Consider the following 6299-nt stretch of genomic DNA (forward strand, 5'->3'; position numbering starts at 1 on the left):
TGGGCCAATTGATAATGGCTGAATTGACTGAACTGAATCCTTAACTGCTGAACCCTCGTGTTGGGAACTTGGAATGACTGGTTTCCCCTGAATAATTCACTATATGACTATTTTATGCATCAAACTAGACCCGTTGATGGGCCGGCCTGGCCCGGTTTGGCTCCCGAATGAGTTTGAACAAGCTTTTTGGCCAGCAGGTTTAACCTCGGGCCAAAAAGCCCAGTCTGCATAAAATTCGAGCTAGGTTCAGGCTTTGCCAAAATAGCTCAGCCCGAGCCCAATCCGGCTCGACCTATAGTTAAACCTAAGTAAAAAACCTATGTGATGTCTATTTGAATAAATTTTTTGATTTAAGAAGGTTGTTGATTCACTTGTAAGCCCATTATTCATTTAAATAGGGGAAAAAACATCAGAATTAAAATAGATAATGTTCATTTGAATAGAGAAAATTTTGAATTTCTTTTATTAGGTCAGGCTTCATGCTCAGACTCGGACTTCGGGCTTTTCATCAGAGTCGGGCTCGGGCCCAAGTTGTAGGCCCGTTGGTTGAGCCGGGCTTGGGCTTGGGCCTAACATTTTTCTGTTAATAAAGAATAAAAGCCGACCCGAACCCAACCCGGCCCGACCAATGAACACGTCTACATCAAACAAATTTATTTTAATTTCTGTATTCTGAACCTCTGATCCCATTGTGAATTGACAAACTAGTCATAGTTAATCAGGCAAAACCCACTGCATTATGGATTGGTGAGATTGGTTTAGAGAGGACCCACTTTATTTTTTAAGGCTAATTCCACTGCAACGTTAAGGCTATAGAAAAAGTGGTCTATAAAATGCCACAAATATGGTTCAGCTTTGAACTTGGGTTGGCTGTAATAATTAAACGACGTCTTTACCCATTAACCTATTAAGAACTAATCTACATGCTACCTTGCCCACTAAAATTGCATTCTATTTGCTAGTTCTAAAAGATTATAACCATGTATTTTTTATTCCAAGACCAGTGATAGATATACAAAATTCTAGTTTCATTGTGGCATAATCTAACAAAATGCGAACGATTTAAGCCTAGCATTGGAAAACAAGAAATTGAAGTTATTGCAACTTGCACATATGCACAATTGTTAATTAGGCCTCCTTTGCTTTTGGAGAAGTTATTTATCGGAATAAGTGTATTTATCCATGTTATTTTATTTATTAGATAAATAAGACAATGACCATTTAGTCATAAAAATGCATTATTGATTGGGGCAATTTTGTCCATCCAAGTGTTGACAATTTCGCCCTAGGTGAGAAAGTCACTTACCCACTTGGGAGATGAATACAAGTGATACCCATGAAAAATAAATTTTCTGTGAACCCCACATAAATTTGAAAAAAGAACATACGTATCTTAGTTAGTGAGAACCAAAATTTCATTTACCAACTCCCCCCACCTTCAAAAACAAAACAACGAACACAGCCTTACATTTTCACACATACAAGCACCACTAAAGGCACCCAAAATAGAGTCTGAGGGAATGCCAGAAATAAGGGTGGTAATATTGACTCCAACCCACCCATTCACAAACCCACCCATTCCAAAGCGAGTCATTATGGGTTGAGCGATCCATTAGGGTCAGGGAAAAGGGTTTGTGTGGGGTTGGGTCAAGAGTCCCAATGGGTCATAAAGGGTTAGGGTCAATTGGGCCAAGGGAAGTCTTGAATCAATTGAACGAAGTCCCTCTGTTCCAGATCCACTATTTCACTAGTTTCCATCACCAAGTCGCCATTGTTAGGTTTTCTCCGTCCCACTATTACCAATGTCATTTTTCTTGCCAGTATAGCAAGATTAGACAGATGATGCAACGATGGAGTTTGTCGCCTTTATTCTTGTTGCCTCTAACCAATGAAACTTTGTCTCTGTTCTTGCCGCCTATTAGGGGTGCTCACGATTCGCTTAACCGTGTCATGTGCTTATTTTTAACCATCGTTCAGCTTATCGATTATTTGGTTTTTTATTATTTACAATATATACTATAAAAATATAAAAATATATAATAAAAAACTATAAAATATATAATATTATATTTTAACTAATAAATAATATATTATATATTATAAATATATATTAATATATAATGCATATTTATTAATTTATAATGTATAAAAAATATAATATATATAATAATATACACAAATATACGTAAATATATGTATCTCATCAATTTGGTTAACCACTAGTTTTCTATTTTGGTTATCCCAAACCGAATTGACACCTTCAATTTTTTAAAATACCAAACTGAAATCAAAACTGAACCAACAGATTGGATTAATTGAATTTTTGATTCATTTTTTATCAAATTTTTTATTCGATTTTTCTTGCTCACCCCTACCGCCTCTGACCAATGGAGATTTCCATCAATGTTCTTATCACCTCTGAGTGGTCGAGCTTGTCGTCTTTGTTTTCTTTCTTCCGCCCCCCTCAAATGCCGATAAACCATTTTTATTTTATTCTTCCAGACATTGCTTATCATGGATCCTTAGGGGCATTTTCTATTCCGAGGGTTTGTTGCCGATGAATTACTTTGGGAAATACTTGGATCGATGGGGCTCTGATAGTGTAAAGGTAGGAGCTTTGCCTCCAAGCTTACCAATGCATCAAAGTTTTTCTCCAGGAGATCTGCTTGACTGTAGCTGATCCTGGTCTGTGCAACACTTGTTCAATTTTTTGTAATTGAACAAGTATGAAAATATATATTTTTAATTTTTCTTTTAATTTTTTTTTGTTTAATTTGTTTTGGTTATTTGAAAGTTAGTTGTTTCAATTTACCATTTTTCTTTGAATTTCTTGCAACTTTTATAATTTTCCCTAGATTTTGTTTTTGCATTTTCATGTTTTTATATAATTTCAGTATTTTAATAATTTCTTTTGATTTTTTTTGCAATTTATACATTACCTGTATTTTTTGTCCTTTATTTGCAGTTTTGTGTTTTTTCTATAACTTTTTTTTTTTTGTTTTTTATAATTTCTTCCAATTTTCTACAATTATATTTTTTCAATTTTTATATCTATCTAAATATATTATTTTGATTTTTTGTAACATTTGTTTTGCATTTTCCTGCCATTTTATGTTTTTTTACAATTTTTTTTTTTTTTGTTTTTATGTGAAATGATACTTTCATTTAAATTTTTATTTTCACAGTTTGGGTTAGGATGAATCATATAAGTGAATTAGGATGGATTAGGGTGGATCAAGGGTCAGGATGGATTGTGACCCACTAGCATCAATAAATATGGGTGGTCAATGGTCAGAGGGTAAATAAATATGGGTTACTACTCAACCCACACCCAACTTAACCCCAATCCACCCATTTATCACTACTAGCTAAAAAGGTGTTTAATGGTATATCTCCATACAAGTAAACCAATGTAGAGGGTAGTCAAAAGTTTTAACTTGAACCTATCCAAACAAACACGATTTTAGTACGATAAAGTCAAAACACATATATGGTTGTACTTTCTTGGAAGGTTAGAAGTTAATACCAATATAATTTAATAGTAAAAGACATATTAATAATAGTAGCTAAACTGAATGACTGAATGTTTTGCCTTTTAATGGATAATAGTAAAACAAATAATAAAGCATTCAACAGCACGAATGGTAACACAAAATCAAATATCAATCATCAATGAGATTATAGCCTCATTAATGACTTAATCACTTAGCCATTCGGTTCAGCCACTTCAGATGTAACCAAATGCCTTTCTGCTGCTATTTATTGCATTTTTTTTGTACGTGGGCATCATCATCTAATTGTAGCTCCCCCACCCACTTTGAACATATCCATTTCTTTGGGTTGTTGAGTGGTTTTGGTTGCCATTTCAAATAATACATTCTTTTACTCAGGAGACATCTTTTCTCAAAAATAATAAAAGAAAAGAAAATAATCGTTTTATCAATGTTTTGTGATGTAAAAATTTTTTGGCTAAGTACCTCGTTATTTGACCTGGTGGTGACGTGCCTTGGTGATGAGCTACTTGGTGGCGAACTGCTTGGTGGAGAACTACCTATGGGCGAACTGCATGGTGGCGAGCTCCCTGGTGGCGAACTGCCTGGGGGTGAACTGCCTGGTGGCGAATTGCCTAGTGGCGAACTGCCTGGTGGCGAGCTCCTTGGTGGAGAGTTACTTGGTGGCGAGCTCCCTACTAGGGTGCCCATGACTTAGAGAATGGTGGAGCTCCTTGGTGCAGCGCAACCCGATTGCCCTCTGCATGAGGTGGTCTTCTTTCCTTTGTAGGCAGTGGGAGCTGAGGGACCTGCGAGAACTCCATCTTTTCCTCTTCTTTGTAGGCGGTGGGAGCTGAGGGACCTACAAGAACTGAATCAGAGGACCTGGGGGTATTTTCCCGGTGGGGGCTCTCCGACGCTTAAGTTAGCACTCTGATTGTAGAGAATTTTGAAGATGATATTGGAGAAACGAGAGAGCTAAAGAGCAAGGATTACCTCCATTTTTTCCATCCCCCTCCCCTTTGGGGTGTGAGGTCTTTATATACCGGTGTCCTCGTAGGTTAGGTGGGTTAAAAGCCTCCAAACGGTAAGACTCGTCACATCCCGTCAGAACTGGGGTGCGGTGGTGAACTCCTCGAGGTCATCATGCTGGCGCTTGTGTCAGGTGGGCAGGTCGGCACTTGGGCCAGGTTGTTAGGTCGGCGCCTGTGTCAGTTGGCGGGTCAGTGTCTGGGCCAGGTCGTTAGGTCAGCGCCTGTGTCAGTTGGCGGGTCGGTGTTTAGGCCAGGTCGTCCGATAGGAGATCTTCCTGCGATACGTCAAACTACTCCTGTACCGAGCTACCTTACAAGTGGCGAGCTGCCTATGCAATGCCGAGTTGTCTAAGTTGCCAGGCTATGAGGGTGAGCTGCCTGTAGCGAACTGCCTGTGGGGAGCTGCCTGTGGCAAGCTGGTTATGGCGAGCTGCCTGTGGCAAGCCGCTTATGGCGAGCTGCCTATGGGGAGTTGCCCGTGGCGAGCTGCCTGTGGCAAGCTGCTCATGGCGAGCTGCCTGTGGCAAGCTGCTCATGGCGAGCTGCCTATGGCGAGTTGTCAAGAAGTCACACTTAATTGGCATGAGGTGCCACATGTCACAATTCCACTAGAGAGCCAAATCTGCCCTCATCAGTAACCTTGAAAAATAATAAATGAAATTCCTTCGGATCCCAAACTATTTGCTTGAATACAAAATTGAAAAGTCAGTTTAAATCTTGAATTGTTTGATTGGTTTCTTCTGCAAAGAAACCCACATCATCTTATTTCCATTATCCGCCCTGAGACAACAAGCTGGAATCTACATCCATTACTTGTTGGGAAGCCTCTTGTGGTAGTGGTGTCCTTTATATAGTAATTGGATAAAGAAGAACCAATTCCCTCGATTCATGTATTGAGGATTAAGAAGCTATTTTCAAAATTTAATGATTGAAACAACTGGTTATTAAAAAGTAATTGATAATACAAAATAAATTATTTGGTGCACAAAGGGGGTTTCTTGTATTTCCAAGTAAGTGATGATACCAATGGAAAATATATAATGGATTTATACATTTTTAATTTAACATTTTTGGTGAAAATAAAGAAAAAAAAAACTGTATACTTTCCCAAATAGGCAGTTGTTTAATGCTTATCTGGGGTTTTAGAGTGGTAGGTTTTAACATAATATATCTTGTTTTTTTTTTCTCCAAAGGATGGGTTTCTCACTCAAGACCAAGATCATCCTTATATGGTTGCTCCCTCATGCATGAGATATCATTTGATTAGTGATCTGTTTGCACTCACTCCCAGTCAAATTCACATTTCAGACCTGTGTTCTTGGGTTACACTTGGATTGAGTTTTTGCCAAAAATTGAATATATCTGATTAGAATTCTGAACCTGAAGCTGTGTAAAATGTTCATGGCTAAGTCTAAACCCCAGCCCATAAATAAGTCAATTTTCCTGCAACTTCATTATAAATAATGATAAGTAGATTTGTCAAAATTACATACATAAATAAATATAGACATAAATTATTAACATAAAAAGATTGGTCCAATGTTTTAAAAATCGACACAGAACACAAACCGCTTTGCTCACTAGTTTTTGAATCAGTGGTTTGACCATTTGGTTTGAATGAATGGCCCCTTCCAATTAATAATTAAAATAAAAATGGACAAAACTATTGTCTAGGTCAAATGATCGATTTGATCACCAGGGTCAGTGGGCCACTAATTAAATCAATAGTTTTTGGCCAAAGAAGAGGTTAAGTGGGAAATGGAATCAATTACCT

This window comes from Nelumbo lutea, chromosome 7 (assembly GCF_056320005.1).
Source record: "Nelumbo lutea isolate HS-2025 chromosome 7, American lotus-T2T, whole genome shotgun sequence".
NCBI classification, from domain to species: domain Eukaryota; kingdom Viridiplantae; phylum Streptophyta; class Magnoliopsida; order Proteales; family Nelumbonaceae; genus Nelumbo; species Nelumbo lutea.